Source organism: Ambystoma mexicanum, chromosome 5p (assembly GCF_040938575.1).
Source record: "Ambystoma mexicanum isolate Mex_15411 chromosome 5p, UKY_AmexF1_1, whole genome shotgun sequence".
Taxonomy (NCBI): Eukaryota; Metazoa; Chordata; class Amphibia; order Caudata; family Ambystomatidae; genus Ambystoma; species Ambystoma mexicanum.
In genome coordinates, this window is record NC_090930.1 from 986,083,056 (window position 1) to 986,110,011 (window position 26,956).

The following is a 26,956-nucleotide window of genomic DNA, read 5'->3' on the forward strand; positions in this document are numbered from 1 at the left end:
GTGAGTGCAACTTAACCATAACGTCCCTTTTAATAAGGTTTTTCAGTGAATATATATGTGTATTTAAATTAACTGTATATGTATATGTCAATGTATGTGCGCCTATGGTGTGTTTGTTTTATGTATGCGTCCATGCAAGGAGTCGTGTGACTCGTGGGTGAAAATGTTGTATGGGCCAGTCTCCACCCCTAGTGGCCCACAGGGAAACTAAATGTTGGGGTGGGGGCTGCTGGGTTGCTTTACCCTTGATGCACGGATCAATGCATCTAGGGTAAAGAAAACATAATGGTAGACCTAGGGACAGCGTTGGGGCCTTGCAGCTCTTTCAGTTGAAAGGGGCTCGTGGGACCCCAGCAAATGCCCCCATGTTGCAGTCAGCAGTCTTGTAACACAGCAATATATTCCTTTCTATATTCTTTCGTTCTGGGGCTTGAAATGTGTGCTTTGAAGGGCTTGTCTTACAAGCTGCGTTTGCTGGAGCCCTTCTGGCCGTCACTTCCCTGCGGTATACAAAAGTGTTATCACCTTGTTGCCTTTTAACGCTGGTTCCTCCACATCGGACAAAGAAGGATTTAAAGATATCCACTGGGCATTTAATGTTTCAGCTCCCTGCTGGCTGGCTGTCTCGTGATAATCACTGGCTATAAACGCCTGGCTGTATTTCTTTGTCTCTGTCATTATGTATGCACCCAACGGGTGCCTACGACTGTTTTCTGCTCTAAGCAATGGGGGGGGCACCTGTCATGTTGAAATGGGCCCCCACTCATCTTCAACCAGGCCTAAGTAAAGAAACCATAAGTGTTATCATGTAGCTAGGTTGGCCTACTTTGAATGTTGGCCAGTCTAGCCAGTAATAATATTTATGGTGCTCAGCCAGTCTGGATAAACGTTCTGTGGCATGGTATTTTTTACTGGCTGTGAGTTCTTATATGGTAATACTGGCATATATTGGTGCAGTCGGGATGGACATTTATGGGAACAGCCAGAATGAAAGTGTTTTTATACTGGCGTATGTTGTGGGCAAAGGCAGCATGGAATGCATTGGAAAATGCTCCTTTGCACGTTTCGTAACTTGCATCTATTGTTTTTTTTTCATGTGCTACCATACAAAACCAATTGCAAACTGTATGGCTTTTTACCCAAGAAAGTGTTGTAAAATGCACCATTTTAATCCATTGTTTCAAAAAACAATTCAGATTAAGGAACTCTCTCAAGCACCACTTGTTTGGCTTTGGCTCCCTCACTGTGCTCTGTCAATCCCACATAATTGGCGCACACGTTTAAGCCTCTCCAGTTAAAAAAATGTATCAGCCGCCACTGAACATTATCTACCTGTCACTATGTAAGATGTGTGTTTTAATGCGCACATAGCGGCAGGACACTCCCTAATGCTGGCGTCCCCTACCACATGCTGTCATGCCATCCTATATATATTTATCAGTTTAACAAAAAAGGTCAGTCTTGAATTAGCTCGTCTTGAGTAGAGAAACATAACTTTGCTGTAGTTGATTTGCAGTCATATTAATGAACCATATTTGGGTTCCTCCACACAAACTCAACGGGAGATTTTGTGTCCTGTTTGCGGCGGCGGCGCCAGTGGCCCAGAGAAAATAAATCATATGGGGGCCTCCACCACACCTCGTGTCAGCCCTGTTGATGACAACTTGAGGGAATGAACTAGTTCATTTAACAAACTCATTGTTAATAGTAAATCTTAGTATGGGACTATTCATAATGTTTTTCTCAGATAATAACTTATTTAATAATGACTTGTGTAGCGCTTTTATCCAAAGCACATTGCACGGAACATGTACATATAGACAATTATTACTACCCAATCAAAATTGGTACTCATACAGATGCTGACCTCTAATTTATTTTAGTCTGACCAAGTAGCTGATGCCTTTTGATAAATGGTTTAAGTTAGAAATACAAAATGGAGAGTATAGGTGGTAAAGCAAGGAAGGCAGGGCAAGTGCTTCGGCCACTGTTGAATGACAAGGAGACTGATGTTAAGTTCCTCACTGCCTCCATCCCCAGTGGCAAATGCAAGAGGTCCTTCATTGCATCTAATGAGGCTGCTCATCAGCACTTGACCCACCTCCCCCACCTTCCCTCTTGGTATGCAAAAACAGGTCACAAAGTGTGTGGAAGGGACCAGCTGATCAGTGACTAGCCTCACATTTAGGAGAGTACCTATTGTGTTGTGTTGGAAGAACTCTCCACCATTTTTAATTAGGAAAGCAAACCATGGAAGAATGGGTTGCCCCTATGGTGTATCCCAGAAAGTGGAAGGAGTGGGATCCTGCAGACTCGCCATGCCCACCGAAAGAAGTTAGTACACCCACTAACTTGTTGAAGATTCCTGCTTGTAGAACCCCAAGAAAACAATGTTCAGAATTTCAATACAAGGCAGAGAATCAAACTTTCACCCTAACGGTGCTTTACTAGCAGAAGACTATTAAACTAGGTAATATCCCAAAGTTGTACTTGTTTCAAACATTTTACAATTTATACCAAAAACCGTAACTTGATTATAAACAATGTGTTTAGTGTATATCATTTCTCACCTACTTTAGAATTCTATACATGTCCTGTATGTTAATTTATATCATTTCCATGTGTTCATAACTCATCACATTTATCATCATAGAATCAAAGTTTGGGAAAGTCCTGAAGTACACAAGGCAGGCTGTGAGAAGCTGAGAACTCATTGAAGCAACCTGTGTATGAGGGAGAGCCTAAGAGAAGGAGCCTGATACAAGGACGCTGGGAGAAGGCTTCACAGAGCTGGTAAGAGCAGGAAGACTGGAAGAGTCAAGTCTGTGAGTAAACCCAGGAGTAGTTGTTTTATTTTGCTTTGCCAGTTTAGTACTGAACAGTTGAGAGAAGGATTTTGGGCACTCTTGTTGATCAAACAGAGAAGCATTTGTGTTGAAAGCTTATTTGTATTTATTACATGTTATATAGCGCTTTGCGCCAAAGCGCTTTACATTACAACAAGATTACATTAGAAGCATGAGTATCAAACTAGAATCAAACAATCAAGAACAGTATGCAAAACAATTTGCTGAGGACAAGGAATAAGATAAAAGGAGGAAGAGTAAGAAGGAAGTGATAAGGAGTGGTCAGGAAGGAGGATGAAGAAGATGAGATTTTAAGGAGGAGCGGAAGGAGGGGTAAGAGGAAATGGAGCGGATATGGAGAGGTAAAGAGTTCCAATGTAGAGAGGCAAGGAGCTGAAAGGATCGAAAGCGGGAAGGGGTGTCATGATGCCTACCTCTAAGGAGCCAGGCCTGGCCCAGCAACCCCAGAGGCAGACATCATTTTCCCCAGGGAAGTCTCAGCGGGCCCAAGTCGGGGCCCTTTGGACTCAGTCCTGGCGCCTTAGGCGCCAGGCTCATAGCGGACCCCAGTCCTGGTGCCTTAGGCGCCAGGCTCATAGAAGAGGATATGTGTTTAAGTGCTTGGGTGCACACTTACCTGATGCAGACCTTGCTGCTTCATCCAGGCCCTCTTGAGGCCTGAATGGGACTACTTTACCTGTAGGACTACTTCACCACCCGGGTGTGGTCGGGGAAGGATACATACCTGATTGGTGGAAGGATACATACCAGGAACTTCTTCCAAGGCTATTTAAACCCCACCCGAACAGCCACACGTGCTTCGCGTTGTTCTGCACCTAGCAGCTGGACGCTCACCGTGTCAGCTCCTGCATCCTGACTTCAGCCACGCCTGCCAACACCCTGGGACACCTGCAAGGGGAGAAAGGAAGAGAATAGGAGAAGAAAAGCCCTTACCTGCTAAATCTGCATCCCGGAGTCATTTCTCCAACGGCCCTGAAAAGGAAGACATCATTTTAAAGGCATTTCGTTTCGATCGCTGCAGCGCTGCATTTTACTCACCTTTGCAAGGCGCTTCCATCTTCAGCAGCGATCTTCCGGATTCAGCTACGCCCCGGCGCCTAGAGGAAAAAAGACAAGAACAAAGGTGAGAGGGAGAAAAGGAATAAGGAAAGCTCAGTTTCCTTTTAAGTCTTACCTGTTGGATTATTCCCACTGCATTTCGGGTCCTGCCGCTTCCTGGCATCTCCGGACCCCGGCCCCTATGGGGAAAAAAGACAAAGACATTGAATGAGCGAATGCAAAGACATTACCTGAGCGCTCATCCAGAACTGTTTCACTTCGGGTCGGCGCCATATCTCCGGCACTCTGAACCCCGGCCCCTAAGGGGAAAAAGACATAAGCATTAGCGCTTGCTGCAATTAGACAACGAACATTATTATTAAGCTTGAACTTTTGAACAGAACTTTTACAGCGCCTTACCTGAACAGTCAAGCTTACCTGAACTCCCATCAATCCTCAATCCAGTGAAGTAACTGGGTTTCAACGCGCCCCTGCATCAGAAGCAGGATGGAGAGCTCATCCTTCCAAACCCTAAGGTGAGGCTTCACAGGGAATCGTGGAGGAGGTATCGTGGAGGGTTGGAATGGAGTGGGAGGCTTGAGCATTGTTCCACAGTTGGTAATACTCCCTTTTCACGCACAGGAGGGTATCCAACGAGCCAGGGAAGCCAGAATAGAGGGGCCCTTCCTGTCCATCTTCAGAGTTCTGCGCCTTCGACCCTGCGCCTCCGTGGGAACCAGGTGAGCGTTACAGAACGCGAAGCCTTACCACAATTTCCCACCTGGGCGCTATGGAGACTTCTGAGACAGATCAGCTGGCCCATCTTGTAGGGGAATTACGGGCAGAAGTGCACTCAGCCCGCCAGGAGACTAATGCTCTCAGAAGGGAACTAATCCTATCCAAGGAAAGAACTGATGATCTGGCCAAAAGGTTATTGCAGGGCCAGGCAGAGCACACTCCTTTACCTGTTTCCAGGGATATTTCTACAACAATGGGTTCGAATAACCCGGTACAAATCAATCTACCTGGACACATGCCTTTGACCCCGCCGGAACGTTTTGCAGGGGATCCCAAGAAATATGCTGTTTTTATGAACCAATGCCGTTTACACTTTTTATGCAGGCCCGGGGCCTTCCCCAACGACCAGACCAAAGTAGCCTTTGTACTATCTTACCTCAGTGGCTGTGCTGCCGATTGGTCTATTCCATTGGTAAATCAGGATGATCCCATTCTCCGGGATTTCCAGGGCTTCCAGGCCAGCATGGAAAGATTGTTCGCTCGACACGCAGGGACAGGCCCTTGACAACGAACTGCTATCCTTACGACAAGGTAATCAGGATCTTTTGTCCTATATCGCCACCTTTAATAGACTAGTTGTGGAAACCGGATGGCCTGAAAATAAAAGGATCACATTGTTTCATCGAGGCCTGCGCGGAGAGCTTAAAGATGTTATAGCTCAGGTAGTAGATCCACCCCAGGCCTGCGCAGACTACATAGACTTAGTGGTTCAACTTGATCACAGACTTCAAAATAGAAAAGCAGATCGGCTCAAGTATGAAACCAGAGTACCTATCAAGACCCACGTTAACTCCAAGAGTACTGACGTTTCCGAACCTATGCAAATTGGCAGTGTTAAAGGACCATTAACGCAGAAGGAACGAGAGAGAAGGCGACAAATGCAACTTTGTCTGTATTGCGGAACTTCCGGGCACTTTCTTCAAAGTTGTCCAGTTAAACTACCCAAGAAGGTGGTTGGAGCCACTGATAACGAGTTATTGACACCTGGTTCGGGAAACGACCTAGCCCGACAAGCGTAGGGGTCCGCTTGCCGAGCTTGAAAACAAACTCTTTGACCTCGCATTTTGTCATGCCAATGGTGCTTGTGAACCCAAAACAGCCTCAGCAGTTGCATGCTATAAAAGCATACATTGACAGTGGAGCTATTGGAAATTACATAGACCGTGAATTGGCTTCCAGGATTAAGCTTCCTCTCCGCCCGAAAGTAACCCAAGATGTAATTACTACAGTTGATGGAACCGAAATAGCCTCAGGGCCTGTAACGCATTCCACAGTTGAAATCACTCTGGTGGGTCAGGACGGACATCGGGAAGCAATCGTGTTTGATGTGATCAAGGCCCCACAATTTCAAGTACTTCTTGGAATCCCTTGGTTAGAAACACATAATCTGAGAATAGACTGGCGAGCAAAGAAGATAACTTTTCCTGATTGTGAACCAACCTGTTACCCAAGGAATCCAGCTATGGGTCTAGCCTCTGTAACTTCCACCCCTGTACAGCTACCATCTGAATACCAAGAATTCCAAGACGTTTTTCAGAAAGAGCAGGCTAACACCTTACCTCCCCATCGATCTTATGATTGCCAAATCGACTTGGTACCCAATGCACAACTACCCTGTAGTAGGATTTATGCTCTTACTGAACCTGAGAACCTGCATTTGCGCCAGTATTTGGATCAATACCTGGCCAATGGCTTCATTCGCCCATCAAAGTCACCAGTCTCTTCCGCTTTGTTCTTCGTACCAAAAAAGGAAGGAGACCTTAGGGCCTGTATTGACTACCGCGCCCTAAATCAGATAACGATTAAGAATCGTTACCCTTTGCCCCTGATACCTGAGCTTATCGACCAAGTAAAAGATGCTCGTGTGTACACCAAGCTAGATCTCCGAGGAGCTTACCACCTGGTACGTATAAAAGAGGGCGACGAGTGGAAGACTGCATTCCGCACCAAATTTGGGCTCTTCGAATATCAAGTAATGCCCTTCGGTTTGTGCAACGCACCTGCCGCCTTTCAGTACTTCATGAATGATGTTCTTCGGGAACTTATCGATGTTTGTGTCATCGTTTATATTGACGACATCCTGGTGTATTCCTCCTCAGAATCTGATCACAGAAACCATGTTAGGGCAGTTCTTGAGAAATTGCGCCAGCACAAATTATTTGCCAAGCTCGAAAAATGCGTTTTTCATACCACAGAAGTGGAGTTTCTCGGATTCATCCTGACACCACAAGGAATCCGAATGGACTCGCGGAAAGTGGACGCCATTCTCAAATGGCCATCTCCTAGCTCTGTGAAGGGAGTGCAAAGCATGCTTGGCTTTGCCAATTTCTATCGAAGGTTCATCCCGGAATTTTCTCGAACTGTTCAACCCATCACAGCTCTCCTAAAGAAAAATAAACACTTTGAATGGACTCTTGAGGCTGAACAAGCCTTTCAGGACCTGAAAACCAAATTCACCTCTGCACCTGTATTGAAGCACCCGCGCCCAGATCTCCCTTACATCGTGGAAACCGATGCATCCAGTTCGGACATGGGAGCTGTCCTGTCGCAAAGAGACCCAGAAACTAACCAACTACACCCTGTAGCCTTTTGGTCCAGAAAATTCTCTCCACCTGAACTCAATTACGCAATTACCGACAAAGAACTACTGGCTATTAAATCAGCTTTCAAGGCTTGGCGTCACTATCTTCTCGGTGCAAGACACACCATCACCGTAATTACGGACCACAGAAATTTGAAGTATTTAAAGACGGCCAAAGCTCAATCTTCGCGACAACTCCGATGGGCTTTATTCTTTGCGGAATTTGATTTTGTAATTACCTATCGCCCTGGCTGCAAGAATGGTAAGGCAGATGCCTTATCCCGGATAGGCATGGAAGAACCCAATTCGAGTTTAGAACCTGTGCCAATCATACCGGAACAAAGAATTCTGGGCTTGACCTCATTGCAAACCATTGAGGACATCCAAGCTCAAGTAAAACAACTTTTTGACTCTTCTGACTTACTGGAATGGAGTCAAAAGGGTCCTCACTACACCGTTAAGGATGATTTACCCTACTTCCAAGAGCGGTTATTTCTGCCAAGTAAAGAATTGCAGGAACTTGTCATTACCCGTCATCATGAATCATTAATGGAAGGACACCCCGGTATCGCGAAAACAGAAGAAAAGATCAAACGCCACTTCTGGTGGCCTTCTTGGAGAAAAGACATAAAGTCATTTGTGTTGTCTTGCGGAATCTGTGCCCAAAATAAGAGTCAAAAGAAAAGGCCAGCCGGCCTACTTCAACCTTTGGACATTCCACCAGCACCTTGGCACACCTTGTCAATGGACTTTATAACTGACCTGCCTCCTTGTGGTGGTTACAACACGATTCTCGTAATAGTGGATCTATTCTCCAAAATGGCCCATTTTATCCCTTTAAAAGGATTGCCGTCAGCTTCCACCTTGGCCAAGGAATTTATGGAAAATATAGTGCGGTTACATGGTTTCCCTTCCATATTAGTCTCAGACCGTGGAAGTCAATTTATCTCCCACTTTTGGAAGAAATGTTGCCAACTAGCACAAATAGACGTGCGGTTATCCACCAGCCACCACCCCCAGACCGACGGACAAACCGAGAGAACCAATCAGACTCTCGAGCAATATCTGCGGTGCATGTTACACCAATCCGAGTTAAATTGGAAAGACATCCTTTGGATTGCAGAATATGCATACAACAATTCGGTGCATTCTGGAACCGGACAGACTCCTTTTTATACCCTGTATGGTCACCATCCTCGGACCTCTGACCTAGATCCACCTCTGACCCTGGAGATGCCTGCAGTAAATCACCTACATTCCACAATAACCCAAGCCTTCAAAGAAGCTACAACCCACTTACAGCAAGCCAAGAAAAAGTATAAAGAAAACGCTGATTTGCACCGAAGTAAAACTCCTCCTTACCAAGTAGGAGATCAGGTATGGCTAGCAAGTAAACATCTACCCCTCAAGGGTCAGCAAACTTTTAATCCCAGATTCATTGGGCCTTACCCCATCAAAGCTATTATCAACCCAGTGGCCTTTAAACTCGATTTACCATCCAACATGCGGATTCATCCCGTTTTTCACGTATCTCTTCTAAAACCAGTACAACCTGGAACCAGACTGTCTGAGCCCCCAGGCCCTGTCCAAATTGATGGAGAATTAGAATTCGAAGTGAAAGACATTTTAGATTCCAAGATAGTTTTTTTAAACTTTTATTTTTATTGGCAGAGGTTCACAGGGTACAAACATCGGGACAACAAGCATATGAATCGAGTGGCTCGTAGAGCCGTCAACGGGCCACAATAACATCTTTACAACAATGACTGCAATATTGTACAAACAGAAGAGGAGGCTGGATAAGATCACAATGCATGGGTGGGTGCCGGGGATGGACAAGACCCCGTTGTAGCATCAGACAGGTTATTGAGATATGTGGTGAATTCACTCCAAATGTTCTTAGGACGAGAACGAGCAGGCAGCGTAGCCAGATAGTCCTCCTCGCAGTTCCTTGACCATGTGAGCATGCCCAACCATCTCTGAGGGGTCGGGGGAGAGGAACATCGCCAGGCCTGAAGTATACACTTCTTGGCAACCATGCAACTTATGTCTAGAAACTTTTTCAGGCGTTTAGTTTCCTCGGTGCCCCAAACCCCAAATAGAACTGCCAGAGGGTCGGGATCGACAGTGGTTTCAGTTACCGCACTAAGTGTGTTCATGACCCCTCCCCAGAAATCGGACAGCTTGTGACAGGACCAGAACATATGGAGGTGATCAGCATCTGTGGCCTTGCAACGAGGGCAAAGGCGCACCTCGGAGCGAGCAAACCCAGAAGTCCTGTGAGGTGTGTAGTATAGCCTGTTGAGGAGTTTATACTGCATGGCCCGAAAGCGAAAGTTGAAGGAGACTCTTTTGGTGTGGAGGCACATGCCATCCCATAACCCATCCGGTATCTCTAGACCCAACTCATCAGCCCATTTGTTGCGCGCCCCAAGGATCGGGGCAGGGGAGGCAACCTGCAGGAGGTGATACAGTGATGAGACAACCCCCCGTGCCCCGCCCGAATTGGCAATGTACGCTAAAGCAGGGTCGTCTGGGGGTTCGTTTGGGAAGGAGGGCCACATAGTGCGGAACGAAGCGCGAAGCCTGAAGTATTGAAGGGTCTCTAAGGGAGATTTGGTGTGACCCGGCCTCCACGTCCGGGGATCTATAAATTTGCCCTCTGGGTAGAAGTCAGATAGTGCCCTATATCCCAAAGCCTCCCAGTGGCGGGTCAAGGCCACATCGTGCGTGGGTTCCAGGCCCGGGAAGGCCCATGAAGGCAGCCAATTGTAATACGGAGAAGTCCCAGGCGACGGGCTTAGTATGTGTGACCAGGCGAATAATGTCGCGGCTAAGGGGTCAATGGGGGAGTCCGGTGCGTAGTGTCGGTGCAGCACTAGGGTCATCAGATTAATACCCGAGGATGCCAGCCGTTCCAGCTTGACGTGAGGGCGTCCCGGGGCGCCAGGGTACCAGTGGGTGGCATACTGGGCTTGGGCCGCGAACCAATATGTAGCCAGGTCAGGGGCAGCCATGCCCCCCCGCCTGTACGAGAGTGCCATGTCAGTCCACTTTTTGCGCACTGCACCAGAGTGCCAGAGGAACTGTGCGCAGAGTGTGTGAAGCTTAGTGAAGTATGCCCTCCCAGGCCACAGGGGCACATTACTAAAGGTGTACAGGAGCTTGGGGAGGAGGATCATTTTGATCAGGGACAGTCGACCCGCAAAGGACAACGGGAGAGTGCGCCATCGTGAAATTTTTTCCTCAACAGTCCGCGCTACAGCGGAGTAATTATCGGTGAGTAGGGTGGGTTTAGTGAGGGATACATGTACTCCCAGGTATTTAATACCGTTAGGGGCCCAGCGCAGAGGATATTCAGAAGCAGGGTGTGTAGTAATTTTCGTAAGCGGGAAGATCTCCGACTTGGAGTAATTGATCGTAAAGCCGGAATGTGTACCAATGCGAGTGATGTCTCTCAGTATGGGGTTGAGATGGGTAGCGGGATCCCTGATGTAAAGTAGGACACCATCTGCATATAGGGATATGATTTCAGGCTCCTCTATTAATCTTATACCTTTGCGAGAATGTCTCGAGCGCACATAGTCCGCCATCGGTTCAATCGCCAGTGCGAAGAGAATCGGCGAGAAGGGGCAGCCCTGCCGGGTGCCTCTGAAAAGCGTGAAGATCTCAGATGTAAGAGAGTTAACACGAACCCGCGCCACGGGGGAGGTGTACAAAAGTCTGATGAATCCTATCATGTTTGGACCAACACCCATTGTCTCGAGGACCAGCCACATATACTTCCAAGAGACCATGTCAAAGGCCTTCTGGGCGTCTAACGTAACCGCCACAGCCTGGGCATCCTGGTCTATGCGGGACATGACATTAAACAGTCTCCTGATATTGTGGGAGGTGGACCTGCCCGGGACGAAGCCCGCCTGGTCCTCATGCACAAGGTGCGTCATTATCGGCAAGAAACGGTTGGCAATAATTTTAGCGAAGATCTTTGTGTCCAGGTTCATGAGAGAGAGGGGTCTGTATGACCCACATTCGTCTTCCGGCTTGCCCGGTTTGAGCAACACCGTGATTACCGCTTCACGCATGGAGGGGGGAAGGATGGAGGTTTGTAGCGCCTCGTTCCATACCTCGAACAGACGAGGGGCCAGGACGGCAATGTGTTCCTGATAAAAGTCGGCGGTGAGGCCGTCAGGGCCAGGCGCCTTGCCTTTGGGCAAGTCGGAGATGGACGCTACTATCTCGTCTAGTGTAATCGGGGAGTCTAACTGGTCCCTAGTCTGTTGGGAAATCTCCGTGGTAGGAGTTTGCCCGAGGAGTTTGCGCATATGTTGCTCGGCGTGTTCTGCGGGCTGGGAATAGAGGGAGCTGTAAAACTCAGTGAATGTCTCTAGTATTTTCGGGTCCGCCCATTGCACGTCCCCATTCCGATCCTTGATGAAGGAGACCTGTGTACGGCCCAATTCCCCCCTAGCCAGGGTCGCAAGCGTTTTCCCAGGTCTATCGCCCTCCCCATATCTCCTGGCGGCCTGTGGGCGACTGAAATAACGGACTTCGGAGGTGGCCAGTGTATTATATACTTGAAGTTCGTCAGAAATCTGGGCAAGAATGGAGGTGTCAGAGCCGGTAGTGGCGCGTTGCTCAAGTTGTTTCAATTTGGCCTCAGATTGCCCCAGGGCAGTTCTAATGGCCTTCAGCACCCCGGCCTCCCGGGAGATGGACATGCCCCTTATATATACTTTGAAGGCCTCCCACCTAACCGCTGCGGTCGTGTCCTGGAGAGAGTTAAGTTCGAAGAACGACTCGATATCCGCTAGTATTTCGGCCTTAAACACGATGTCCTTTAGGGCCTCAGATTTAAAACGCCAAGTGCTGACCGTTGGAGCAGTAGTGCCTAATTTCAGGGACAATGTGATTGGGGCGTGGTCCGAGAGCGTGCGGGCCAAAATGCCCGCGCCCTCCACTCCGCCCATTACCTCACCGGAAACAAGAAACAGATCTATCCTGGACGAGCTGTCGTGTACAGACGAGTAATAGGTATATTCGCGTTTCTGCGGGTGGAGAGTCCTCCAGGCGTCACAGATGTTGAGGGATTTCATGTGACCCCGTAGCCTGCGCGCCGCGCGGGAGACTGCCCTAGGAGTCGTGGATGTTCTGTCCAAGACAGTGTCCAATATCAGGTTTAGGTCTCCTCCCCATATAATGTGCACTCCCACATAACCCAGAAGTATGGTGGCTATTGCGTCAAAGAATTCCGGTGAGTCCACATTGGGGCAGTAGGTGTTGACAAGCAGGTATTCCCTATTGACCAATGTACAGTGTAAGATAACGTAGCGACCTTCGGGGTCGATGTAGCTTTTATGAAGTCCAAACTTAATTGATTTGTGGATAAGCGTGAGAACCCCCCTGGACTGCGTGGAGTAGGAAGTGAAAAATCTGGCGGGACCCCAGGATGGGGCAAGTGCCCTTGGTATCAGACCATTGGAGTGTGTCTCCTGCAGTAGCAGGATCCTAGAGTTATGCCTGTTGGCATACGCCATGATCTTGCGCACTTTGGTATGGTTGCTAAATCCTCGAACATTCCAGGACATTATGACAGTAGGCATTTCAATCGTAGCCATATTCAACCGCAGTATTCATCCTCAGTGAACATCCCAACCCAAGTGGCAATGTGGGCCTCCGTAGTTAAAACAGCATGCGCGCTTGCGCCCCGCCAGCATGCGCCCAGCGAAACCTCGTGTGCCTTTTGAGAAAACAACCCCCTTCCCACCCCCCACCCGCACCACTAACTGTGCATCAGCAGTGTACCCATCACCCACCCTTAGCCGCCCGACATTAGGCCAACCACAACCTGGCCAGAACCCCCCAAGGGCCCAACAGGGGCCAACCCATAACAACAGAACAGAGAAAAACAGTGCAATCGCAGTGGGGTGCGCCGTTGCCACGCACTAGCACGCCTAGAGCCAGCGGCTCTGTTACAAAACAAACAGTATCAGTGGACTCCCAGCGCGAGTCCCCGCCCACAAGCGGAAATGTGGGGACCACACGCAAGCCCCTGCGGCTCCGCAGCCACCAGACCAGTGTCAACAAACGAATAGCATCTACCCCATGTGTCCCCTGAGTGGGGAACTGGAGCGGTCTTAATGAAGTGGGGGTCTCGCAGTAGTGCCGCTTAGGGAGGAAAACATGACAGTTGGGCAGCTAAACCTTACAATGTTGGTCCTATGTACAGCGGCAACCCAGACCAAAGGAGGAGTAGGGCCCCGGCATCCCAACCCGGGCAATAACGAGTGCATAGACCATCACAGTGAGATAGCGTAATTACAAAGACAGCAAATGCAGCGAATAAACCCTTTCCTCGACATTCCCTCAGTTCTCATCAGCAAGACCCTGGAGCGGTATCTCCATTTCAATAAATTTCGCCGCCTCTTCAGGGATGGTGAAGAAAAAGAGTTTGCCCCTGTGGGTGATTTTGAGTCTGGCAGGAAATAAAATGGCATATGGGACTTTGCGCTCCCGAAGCATCTTCTTGACGCCAAGGAACTGACGCCTTTCCTGCTGCACAGCCACTGAGAAATCCGGGAAAATTCGAATAGTGTTAGACTCCAAGCGCAGCTCACCCTTCTTGCGTGCCAGGCGGAGAATGAGGTCTCTGTCCCGGTAATTGAGGATCCTGGCTATAATGGGCCTGGGGATATCGCCAGGCTTGGGGCGCGGGGACAAGGCACGGTGAGCTCGCTCAACAGTGAAATAAGGGGAAAATTCCGGGTCCCCAAGCAAGTCCTTAAGCGGGCGCTCGACCGCCTCCTCCATACGACCCTTCAGGGCGGTTTCGGGAACCCCAATGATGCGTAGGTTGTTCCTACGGGAGCGGGATTCTAAGTCGTCACATTTGGCCCTTACGCTCTTCATGTCACGCGACAAGGCAGCCACAGTGTCCTGTAGTGTGTGTAGTTCGTCTTCGTTGGTCGAAATCCGATTCTCGGCCTCTGTAATTCTGGAGCCAGCCTGATCGACACGTGTTTTGAGCGAAGCCACATTAGCATTGATGTCGTCAAGCTTCTCATGAAAGGAGGCGAAATTTTTTGCCATCGATTCCATCATGGCAGTGAGATCAGGGGATGGAGCCCCGGGGCTCTGCTCGATATCAGGTTCCTCTGGCGTAGTTGATGCGTGGCCCCCCTCGGATCGAGGGACCGCTTTAGTAAATTTGTCCATGGCACCCCCTCTAGCGCCGCTCTTGGAGCGATTCGACATGGTCGACGGAAGAGAATGAGAGGGAGATGCAGAGCGAAGAGTAGCCAGATGTAGCGGCACGTTCTGCTACGGGCACGTAGGAGGCGGCCAAGTAGGCCTAGGTTGGTAAAGCCCTGAGCCGGGAGACGATATGCGTGGGAATTGAAGATATGAAGCCAATGCAGGGCTCAGCAGAGGGACCGGCAGCCCATCCAGCACAGACCCAGTGATGGACTCCGCCAAGGCGAGCCGCGCGTAGTCAATAAGAGGTTGGGGCGCTGAGAGGGCGAGATGTGCGGAAGAGATGCAGCGGAGCCAGTGGGAACGGCCCGGTGCGGTAAAGTTCGCCGCCAGTGGCGGGCCCGGTTAACGTGGCGAGGATCAAGCAGGACCAGGGAGGCGGGGGTCCGTTAGGTGTGGAGCAGGTCGCCCACCCTAGAGGAGGTGAGGTGCAGCGTAGGCCCAGGAGCGGAGTGAGGTCCCCATGCAGCCCCAGCAGCGATCCATACATCCAGGCCTCAGCTGGCCATCCCGCCGGGAAGAAAAATACAGTCACCCCCGGATCTCACCTCGCAGTTCGCCGCTCAACCGGTCAGGTCCAGGCAGGGCCGCCGCAGCACGCCGGACCTCCAGCAGCCCCCCGGGAGCGGAGGGAGAGGTCGCAGATCCGTGGGTCGCCCTCAGGGTCCGCAGCCGGGCGGGGAACGATCTCGAGCGGGCCCGCCAGCCCACTCCCTCAGCCGCGGCCCGACGGCCGGCGCAGCAACGTTCCTCCCCCCGGAGGGGCGGGCAGGCAGAGATAGTTGTAACTCCGGGCCAGTGGCGTAGAGAAGCCGCGCCTAAGACGCAGGCACGATCCAGCAGCAAAGTGGGCGGCGGCGAGCGCCGAGTCGGGGCCCGAGAGACTCGGGATACGAACGATGGCACAGGCCGCGCCGCCGCCCGCGTAGTTCGTGGGTGGATTACGGGTACCCGGAGTCCGATTTCTTCCAGAAGTTGGTGTGGAGAGAGCCCCCAGCAGCAGCCGTCGTTAGTGCGAGGCAGGGTACCAGGATCAGGCAGGGAGCCGCAAATGTAATCGGATAGGTGGCGGCTAGGCGTGGAGCTCGAGCGCTAAGCGGCCATCTTGCAGGCTGCTCAACAGCGCCCCCCGTACAAGATCGATTCCAAGATAGTTAAGTCGAAACTCTTCTATCTTGTTGATTGGAAAGGATATGGACCTTAGGAAAGATCTTGGGAACCCAGTAACTATGTTCACGCACCACGATTAATTCAAAGATTCCATCGAAGATTCCCGCACAAACCAAAACCCCCGGAGGAAAAGACCTTGGGAGGGGCCTTGAGGGGGGGTACTGTCATGATGCCTACCTCTAAGGAGCCAGGCCTGCCCCAGCAACCCCAGAGGCAGACATCATTTTCCCCAGGGAAGTCTCAGCGGGCCCAAGTCGGGGCCCTTTGGACTCAGTCCTGGCGCCTTAGGCGCCAGGCTCATAGCGGACCCCAGTCCTGGTGCCTTAGGCGCCAGGCTCATAGAAGAGGATATGTGTTTAAGTGCTTGGGTGCACACTTACCTGATGCAGACCTTGCTGCTTCATCCAGGCCCTCTTGAGGCCTAAATGGGACTACTTTACCTGTAGGACTACTTCACCACCCGGGTGTGGTCGGGGAAGGATACATACCTGATTGGTGGAAGGATACATACCAGGAACTTCTTCCAAGGCTATTTAAACCCCACCCGAACAGCCACACGTGCTTCGCGTTGTTCTGCACCTAGCAGCTGGACGCTCACCGTGTCAGCTCCTGCATCCTGACTTCAGCCACGCCTGCCAACACCCTGGGACACCTGCAAGGGGAGAAAGGAAGAGAATAGGAGAAGAAAAGCCCTTACCTGCTAAATCTGCATCCCGGAGTCATTTCTCCAACGGCCCTGAAAAGGAAGACATCATTTTAAAGGCATTTCGTTTCGATCGCTGCAGTGCTGCATTTTACTCAACTTTGCAAGGCGCTTCCATCTTCAGCAGCGATCTTCCGGATTCAGCTACGCCCCGGCGCCTAGAGGAAAAAAGACAAGAACAAAGGTGAGAGGGAGAAAAGGAATAAGGAAAGCTCAGTTTCCTTTTAAGTCTTACCTGTTGGATTATTCCCACTGCATTTCGGGTCCTGCCGCTTCCTGGCATCTCCGGACCCCGGCCCCTATGGGGAAAAAAGACAAAGACATTGAATGAGCGAATGCAAAGACATTACCTGAGCGCTCATCCAGAACTGTTTCACTTCGGGTCGGCGCCATATCTCCGGCACTCTGAGCCCCGGCCCCCAAGGGGAAAAAGACATAAGCATTAGCGCTTGCTGCAATTAGACAACGAACATTATTATTAAGCTTGAACTTTTGAACAGAACTTTTACAGCGCCTTACCTGAACAGTCAAGCTTACCTGAACTCCCATCAATCCTCAATCCAGTGAAGTAACTGGGTTTCAACGCGCCCCTGCATCAGAAGCAGGATGGAGAGCTCATCCTTCCAAACCCTAAGGTGAGGCTTCACGGGGAATCGTGGAGGAGGTATCGTGGAGGGTTGGAAGGGAGTGGGAGGCTTGAGCATTGTTCCACAGTTGGTAATACTCCCTTTTCACGCACAGGAGGGTATCCAACGAGCCAGGGAAGCCAGAATAGAGGGGCCCTTCCTGTCCATCTTCAGAGTTCTGCGCCTTCGACCCTGCGCCTCCGTGGGAACCAGGTGAGCGTTACAAGGGGCTCAGGGTGATGGTGGAACAGAGAGGAGGAAGAGGTCGGCAGAACGGAGAGTGCGAGAGGGGGAGTAGAAAGAGAGGAGGGAGGAAAGGTAGGGAGGGGCAAGGTCGTGAAGAGATTTAAAAACGAGGCAGAGAAAGTTGATTTTAAGTTGTGAATGAAAGGGAAGCCAGCCAAGAGAAGAGAGCGAAGAGGAGATGGAATCTAGAGGGGAGAGAAAGCAAAGTGTATGGATGGCAGAGTGATAGAGAGATTTGAGGGGGGTATGATGAGAGGCAGGGAGGCCAAAGGGGAGCGCAGAACAGTAGAATAGACAGGAAAAGATAAGGGGTGAAATTAAGAGTTTGGTACTGTGGAAGGTGAGGGAAGCTCCAATTTTCAGACATTGAAGAGGTAGTAGCAACAGGCTCGGGAGGTAAGAGAAATGTGGAGAGAAAATGAGAGGTTAGAGTCGAAGTGGAGGCCAAGATTACGTGCAGAGGATGAGAAGGGAAGATTGGTAGGGGGAAAGAGGATAGAAGGTGGGGGGAGAGGGAGGAGGAAGTGTGTTGGCAGGAAAGAATAAGACTTCAGTCTTATCAGTGTTAAGGGAGAGAAAGTGGAAAGACATCCAGTTTTTGATGGCTGTAAAACAGGAGGAGAGTTTGAGGTGGATATCGGGAGTGAAGGAAGAGAAGGAGAGGTAAAGTTGGGTATCGTCCACGTAGAGCTTATGGTAGCAGGGAGACTCATTAACATTAAATTAGAATCTTTCTGTTGGCCACATCGTTTGGACGTTGGTTTGTAGAGTAGGGTATCCCAAGCAGGGACCATGAGGTGTAAGAGTAGGACAAGAACTTTATGATTTGGATTCCTAAAGCTGTTGGTAATCATCTGAGAACCCCACTTTGTGTTTACCTAATCATGGCACTAGAAAGATACCAAATGTTAATAGCCTACTACCACACTGATTAGAATAAATATGTGCATATTTATTATTGCAAATTGTGAGGGCATCATGAAGCAAGACACAGAACAGATTCAAGATTCAAAGAAAATATGTTTATTAACTTAAATGTCAGGATAGTGTAAGGCCTAACTTGCCCTGTGCTAAGGTGGCATTTCCCTACCTAAAGAAACTAAGGATAGTTTGAGTCAGTGAGTTCAACTCAAGTCTGACTGTGTCCAAAACCTATACGTGCCCTTAGAACTAAAGCTAAACAATGTGTAAGGATATTAGTGTCAAAAGAAATAGTGTTCCAAATAAAGTTCTGAGCATCTTCCAGCTCTAGCCTTACTTTCCAGCTCCCCTTCCTCAAGTTCAAAGCAGTTCAAAAAGACCTCTGGGCTCCCTTCCCTAAGAAGACAACACAGTTCCAAAAAGCCCTTAGGGTTCCTTTTGCCCAAGGCACCAACACAGTTCACAAAGTCTTTGGATCCCCTTCCCCAAGATCTCAGCTCTTCCAGCTTGAAAGTTCACAATCAGTTCAAGTCTCTTAATCCTCAAGACCAGTCCCAGGTGAACTTTATAAACCTTCACGTTCCGTTGATACAGATCGCTAACTTTCCCATTCACTTCAGCAATCTTACTCACAAGTGGAGATTCTGTATTTTACTTTCGTTGGCTTTTGAAGACAGGGTATCTTTGGCCTAGGCGCAGTTGGCGGGCCACACGGTCCACCCATTACAGGTCACGCAGCCGATAACGCTAGGGTCCCTTGCCCACACAGGTGTTTTCCTCTCTGAACCTGGGCTTTGGTTCAGATTCACTTTGGCTTCTCCTTTACATTCTCTTGGCTTTGCCACAATGTGTTCTTCCACACAATTCACTCTGTGGTGCTCACTATCTTCCACCACCTTGCTTTCACAATTCTAATTAGTGCTCATCACTTGTTTTATACTTTATCATAACTTGCTTTTCACTTTGCTTTTCAATGTTCATTAGGTGTATTTCACACAGGCTTTCATTTCATTAATATGCTCATTAAGGCTTTCCTTTAGTTCGGTATTCAATAATGTTGGCTTTGTATTTCAAACTGACTGATTTTCTTTTTTGATCGTTTTTTCGTTCACATTAAATAAAATAAATATATGGGCAGGGGTAAGGGAATAGGTTAAGGTGAGGGAAGTGAAGGTGAGGGTGCAAGGGGTGGGTCCCCGCCCTGCATTTTTGACCAAAATAATGACCAAAAAAATGAGGTAAAATTGCAAACATATTTCCATTAAGCCGGCATCCTCATATGTCATTTGGTAGTCCAGGAGCGCCCCAGTGCGAGTGTTCCCTCTGGTTCACTCACCGGTCCTTTGCAGCTCCTCCGGGCGGTCTTTCTCCTTGTTCAAGCTCCGCGCACACTTCCCTGTAGCTCTGCGAGCAGTGCTCGCCTGCTGCAAATCTCGCTGTGAGTTGCCGGTAGCTCCGCTCCTCGTTTGCACACGCTGCTGGTGGCCTGCAGCACTTGTGAGTCTTCTGTGCCCCAAAGCTCCAGCTGTGGGCTTCATTATGTAGAAGGGAGCCTGGTAGCCTTGACCTCCTCACAGCCCCCTCAGGCCCCGCTGTCACAGTCTCTCTTTGGCAATTGCCAGCATCCTGGCCTGCAGGCAGGACCTTCCTTGGCAGCCCCCTTCTGTGCAGGAATTCTCCTCTCAGGCCCATCTCCACCAGCCTGGCGTCTCTCATGCTGGATTCCCTTTGCTTGCCGGAGGCTCCACCTTTTATGCACCTGTGATCTATTAACAAGTTGCAGGTTCAAGCCCTTAGGTCCAATTGCCTGACACAATGACTGGTGTTTTCTGGACATGCCTGACCCTCACAACAGTTTCTAGGCTTCTTCCTCGTCTTGGTACCAGAGTGGTGTAACTGCATGTTAGTGTGTAGAATTCCTAGTCGCCTCTTCCTTGTCTCAGTACTAGAGTGGTATGACTGAGGGGAACTATGCACAAATCTTGTGGTGTTTTGTGTTTTTTTAGCCTGCTGTTTTTCAGAAACAATATTAGGGGGTTGGTATGTGTTTATCGTCTCTGAATAAGAAACCGTCCTTCTATTTAATCCCTTTCTAGTGTCAATGCATTGATGACAATTTCCAGGGTACTCTTGAAAGGCAGGGGAACGGATGATAATATCCCATAAAGGCTGGTGGACTGAAGGTTCATCATGAAATGGAAATGGTAGATACCGTGTTTTGCCCAAGGACATCCCCCTTCCATTGCCCAAGTCTCCTCTACCCAGGTGATCCTCCCTCGCATCCCCTCACCCAGGGTCAGGATCCAAAGCAATGACCCTTCCCTGGCCACCTGAGTAGAGGATATTGGGGATAAGGAAGTGAGGACACCCTCAGGTTCCTCACATAACTAAAAGGAAAGACATTTGGCAAACCAGGCTAAAACTGTCTTTGGTCCCTGATCTGTTCTCATGCTTCTGAGACTGTTCACACTCTGTTCAGAACAGTAAGGCATGGCACTCTTAAACGGTTGCTTTTTTGCACAGGATGACCCCAGCAAAGGGATGTAGAACCTCTAAGGTAGCATCACATTAGCGAATATCTAAATGGTTGTGCCCATTTCTACTGGACCCCAATAATTTGTTCACAAGTGTTGATACTAGGTGGGGACTGCTCCACAGGGCACTTCCTTCCAATGCCGCAGTGTGAATAAGGAATCATTGATGGACGGTATCTTTCTGAAGTGTCAGATGAAACAATATTGTTGTCACATAAATGTACATAAATAATGTGCAATCAAAAGCCAGTGTTTCCTTTCTTCGGTATTTCAACAGTTTCCACACATATTTTTTATTTCACAGAACATTTATATACTGTGTCAAAGTCAAACCACATAAGTTCACAAAGAAAGGTTTATTGCTGTCATGGTTAGAAAGGTCAAGGTTCAGATACCTCACTTACTGGGCATTTGAACACTCCTTCACTAATGCCTTTCAGCTTCTTCATCCCCCACCCATCTTCTTCAAATCTGCCTGCCTGATGGAAGAGTGTCACTCACCGTCCTTTGGATTTGTAGTGTTTGATTTTTTTCTCTTGGCTGCTGTTGTGCCTATCTTTGCTGTATGTAGGTGTCATCATGATCTAGTGTTTGTATACATGGAGCCTCTTACCAGGCACCCCACCTGGCAATACCGCGTCTCCCAGCTGCTCAGGCCAGGAGTTTTTACAGATCATATTATGCTGGTGTAACTCACCACCAGCATTCCTGAGTTTAGCCGTAGGGCCTGCCTCCCCACCTGGGACTTTGATAGGTTTGGGATGTGCCACCTCTATAATGCTATGAAGCTTGTAAGTGGCCTGGGGTTTGTGGGTGGTTTACTGGCAAATTCTCTTTCCACCATTCTCTGTCTTCCTTTTCCACTCTCTTGTCTTACTTAGTCTTTTGCCTCCTTTTCCACCACTCCCCCTTTTTCCTCATCCTGAAAGTTCTCTCTGTCCTCTTACTCCTCCTCCTCTGCACTCTACCTTCTCTCTTCCTCATCTCCACTCTCTGATTTTTCATCTCTCATGCCACGCCTCTCTCTTCACCTTCACACCTCGCCACATCATCATGCTCTTCATTGCTCCTTGCTGTCCATATTCCTACCTCCTACACTTTCCCACAGCCCAACTACTCTTTTGTTTCCCCACATGATTGGAACCTTATCTTGTGCTTTTTTAGGAGGAATAACCTGTGTTGGCCGTGTGTGCAACTTGGGATTGTGTACCAGCTACATGAACTACTTATTCCCCAGTTGACCACAGCTGGCTAGGGGACCGCCCCTCGGCTCTGCTAGTTGAAGCTACAATACATGCGTTTGCTATCCTGGAATTAGTTGGTAATCGGCTTACGTTCCTGAGGATGTTTGGGTGAACTGGTTTCAAATCATCTGCATTGCCATAAGTTATGCTTGTTCTGTCAGGTCTCGCTCACAGGGTTCTGCAGCCGGCTCCTCTCACAAACCTTTGTTTCCTCATCAACCAAACTTCCATGGTTGCATTTGTGTGGATTGCAAAAGCCCTCAGTAGCCGGTCTGTATGTTTCTGACATAGCTTCCTTCTCTCTGTGCTTTCCCCAAAAGGATGCTGCTCCCCTTTGAACAACCAGATTTTAAGGTGTACAGGGTTTGCCATTCACACAAGCCTGAGGATGAGTTGAGGAACCTGGAGATCCACCATATACTTTCACTTGGACCTGCATCATGGAGAGGGTGATAGTCCCTGGCCCCCGGTCTCACCGCATTTCCATCGCAGTCCCATCCCTTTGCCTCGAGCATGAGACATCAACACGTCTATAATGAAACATTAAATAGTTTGTTACATAGAAGGGCCATTGTGTGTTTTCCACTACACTGGGTGCTTTCTCAAGGCCTATCATTGTTATATAGAAAAAAAGAAATGAAAAATAAAAAGATAAAACGAGCCGACCAGTGGAACTTATATTTGAAGTAATTACCACATTTATGGTTACCCATGTCACATATAAAGCTGAGGAAAAATAAGTCTTCTGATCTAAACTTGAAGGGCTCAAACGTGTACCTGAAGTGATCACAACATCTTGTAGCCCTATTTAATGCAAGGTAACCATTTTGCACAATTTCAAGCCACCAGCATGATGGCTGAAAAAACATGTTCTCTAGGTAACCTCCAAACAATTTCTTTCCTAAACTCATTAAGTGTTAGAAGGCTTGTCTACCATCTAAAATAATTTACCCTGGGCGTTTTTTAAGTCAGAGTGCTGCTTCTCCATTTCAAAAATCCAATGTTGAAACCAGTATAGCACGTTTAGATATTCGTCCGTCCTTCCTCAATATGCAATCCTGAGTAAAAGACAAGACGTGTTTACTCATTGGCCAGTACCTGTATATTTACTATAGTCTCGTAGAATCATCATCTGTGAACATCGCTTAGAGTATGGATATAATTAATCAATGTCTATGTATGTTGTTTCACCAGTCTTGAAATAGTACCAGATTTACTGATGCGCTGTTATCTTAATGACCTACTCCCAAATAGTTTGGAATTAAACTGTAATGATAATGAAGAATGAACAAGAAATGTTACCCATTAAATTCCCAAACCCTTCAGTAACATATCTTATCATACCAGCTACAGTTTACCAGCAATCTCTTAAGAAATAGGTCAGTAAGACAAAGGGTACATCACTAAATTTGGTACGAGCTAGTGCTATCAAGACTGATGAAACATTCATAGAAATTTAATGATTATATCCATACTTTGACACGTTTAAAGTTGGCAATGGTAAGTGATCATGTTAAAAATGCAGATCCTGGCCAATGAGTGAAGACTTCTGGTCTTTTGCTCAGTGTAGGGAGTAGTTGAAAGACACATATTTAAAGGTGGTGTACCTGTTTCAACATTGGGATTTTAGAACCTAGGAGATTCAAAACACACCCCAGGTAAATTATATAATATGGTAGGCATGCCTTCTATCACATATTAATGTTTGGAAAGACTTTATTTTGAGCTGGCTTTGCGAATATGTCTCTTTCCGCTATTACACTGGTGACTTGAAGTAGAAGAGAATGCTATTGCACCAGCAATCTTACAAGTTGTATAATTCTCTCCAGGTACACTTCTGAACATTTTAATTTAATATCATATGAAGACTGTTATTTTTGCCTTGGCTTTTTATGTAACATGATTAGTTGTGAATTTTTGAGAGTAAGGTAAACACTTCAAATACATTTTGCCTTATCTGCTCTCCTTATCTTGTGCTTGTTTCATTTTCTTTTCTTAATGGACAATTGATAGGCCCTGAGAAAGACCATGGTCTTGCATGAAACAAGTGCTGATTTTAAAGTGTGATGATTGTGCAAATAAAAACACTTAGCTCCAAAATTTTGAGGACGTGTGTAAAATTATGAAAATACAAGTGACTCCTTTCGTTGCACATACGTCCTAATTGGGGTGACAGGGAGGACATACAGCCCTGTCTCCTTTTATGGCCTGAAGACTCCTGTGCGAAAGCTTTTTTTGGTTTGGTTCTTCAGACTGTTAATTTACCCTGTTATTTTTCTGCCATGCTTTACATTGAAACCATCCTTTCTCCTTTATTTACGATTGTTTGCACAATACATGCAAACCTAAAACAAGTCAAATTAGATCTTCTTTTGTGAGGACGTTTTAATGTGCATCTCGCTTAATCCATTCTGTAAAGACCTGCACTGCTTGTTACAAAGATCACACCCATTTGAAAACATTATAGCATGGTTGAGAATATTCAAACCTAGCGTGCTGGACTTTCTATAGGTCAACTGTATATTTCCCTGTCCTTTGACTGACCATTTAGCTGTTTCACTATTTTGCATAACAGCCTTTTTGTTTTATATTGTCTGATCAATATAGGGCATAGTTGAAAAGAACAGAAGGTTAATCACGAAGAATGGTTTGTTGTCAATTTTTACATAAATGGTATTTGATAGTGCTATGAGAGATTAAGTCAAATCAATAAGAACCTTTTATAGTGTAAATGTCCAAGCTGAATGCAGAGTTCCCATATGAACTTACAAGAAAGTTTTGATTCTCTCAAAGTTACAGAGGCAGGTTTTATACTTGACTCCTTTATGAAACTGCTCAGAGCAGCAATTGCTGTACAACATGACTAAACTGCGTTTCACATTAATCCAAGTGGGGAAAATGTACTTTCATTAAAGAAGCCTGTCAATTAAAAATCCTATCGAGATAAAATGTATTGTAACCTTGACCCCGTCATCTTTGATGCTAGACCGCAATCTTCAAGCTTTCTCTTTCCATTCATCTGGCAATCTCTTCTGCTAAAGGCCACTTAGCACTGAAACTAGCGGAGTCCTATTATATAATGGGAGGAACCCTTTAAATCACAGCAGTATAACAGTGCAGATTGTGATACATTCGTGTGTACTGTGATGATTCACTAGGTTTTGTAACTTCTCCCCAGGGCGGGAGCCCCTTCCCATGAGGTTAGGTAGGTGAGGCTGCTACCCAATATTCCCCCTAACGGTGGTTTAATGCGGGAGGTCCACCAGGGGATAAGGACGACCACCTGGGTAGAAGTCAGCACAACACCCCAAACCAAAACCCTTTCAAACCTGTTGCACATTTCCACCAACCCCCCACCTCTTGATAGCACTCCTGTTTTTTATTTTAACATTATACCAGTTACTTCTACTGAGACTACGAAGATTGCTAACAATACAGAAAGTATGACTAACTCCAGTACTTGCATGAAAAGATCACCCAAAGCATAAAGTTTATCAGCAAGGCCAGTACTGAGACTAGGTGGGCCACCAGGAGCAATGAAGAATGGCACATAGAAGATACAGGGACGGTATAGATTTTCGTGGGGAATTCTTCCTGAGAAACACAGAAAAACAAACAAAGGACTTAGAGAAGGAGAGCCGCATACCAGCACAATTGACAGTCCAGCCTGGGAAGTTCAAAGGTGACACAGAGGACGCATTGGGAAAGCCGAGAGCAGTCTGCTCCCAAAGGTAAGAGGCCGACGATTAGAGTCCTTTGCCCGGTTTTGTGGAGCAATGCAAGGACGTGACTAGAGCCTGAGGGATGGTGGCGCGATCTCTGGGAGGTGGACCGAGAGGTTCAATTATGGAGCCTACACCGTCGGTGAAGAGACCACGAAGAAGGTACAATGAGCGAGAGCAGCAGAAGCCAGAGATGACCACGTAGCTTGGCAAGAGGACACAAGCACCCAGAAAGAACCGGCTAAGAGTCCCGAAGCCAACAAAGGTAACGGGCACGTCACAGGGACCGAAAGGGACTTGAAGATGCAGGAGAGAGATAAACTGCATGCAAGTAAAAATAAGAAGCAGCTTCCTCATGGCAGTACATGGGAAGAGAGTCAACCAATTAGGCCTAGTCAGAAGGGAAGAGAAACAAGGGTCTGGTACCCGAACCAAGGTGAAATCTATATTGATATGAAGCATCTTCCTCATGGCAGTACAAGGCAAGAGAGTCAACTCAGTAGGCCTTGTGAGAAGGAAAGAGAACCAAGGGTCTGGGACCCAAACCGAGGTGAAGCCTATACAAGTCATCTTTCTTGTGGCAGTACTTGGCAGGGGAGTGTCACAACTGCAAGGTGGTGCCTATATCAGTTTACAAGTCATCCTTGTGGCAGTACTTGCCAGGAGAGTGAACCAAGCGGGTCTGAGAAGAAAGGGGGATCGAACAGAATCTGGATCCCAAAAATGTATCAGGTGAATATTGAAGGGAGGAACTCCCCAAACACTGGTAATGAAAAGACCACTGGCGGGCTGAGGAGAGCCTTGAATTTTTATGAAAGTTACCCAAGAAGATAGGGGAACAGAGACATTCCCCCTAGGCACATTTGGAATTTTTATAAAACTATTGTCCAGGGGAAGGAGCCCAGCTTGATCATTGCTAGAGAAACCATGGGATGGGAGTCATTCCTCCTGGCATCGATTGGAGTACTGAAGGAACTTGCTTAAAGACACCAGGAGAAGGGAGTCATTCTCCTGGTGAGAGAACTTTACTTTTGATTAAGACTCTAGTCGTAATGTAAGGGAGAGAGGTAGGGTTTTGACTCTGGGCGGTGGCTTTGTTCAGTTTACGGACATTCTGATAGATCCTTTAGTTTCAGGCATGGAAACCCCTCTTAGAGTTGGGGATAGCTAGGTGTTTTAATTCAATGAAGGTCTTTGCCAACCACCATGACAGCTCCTGGTCAATTCCCATCTTCTGCACCCTTTTATGTTG

General features: G+C 47.8%; 1 protein-coding gene across 7 annotated transcripts in view; it reads left to right on the plus strand.

Moving 5' to 3' along the window:
- The window catches only part of FARS2 (phenylalanyl-tRNA synthetase 2, mitochondrial), a 2,528,336-nt gene that overhangs the window by 695,378 nt on the left and 1,806,002 nt on the right, over positions 1–26,956 (plus strand). For 6 of the 7 annotated variants that reach the window (XM_069613452.1, XM_069613456.1, XM_069613455.1 and 3 more), the window contains one exon: positions 2,654–2,793. The gene's annotated coding sequence lies outside the window, so the exon portion shown is untranslated. Of the gene's footprint in view, positions 1–2,653; positions 2,826–26,956 lie in introns of all 7 variants that reach the window. The other variant, XM_069613454.1, reaches the window with a different exon arrangement.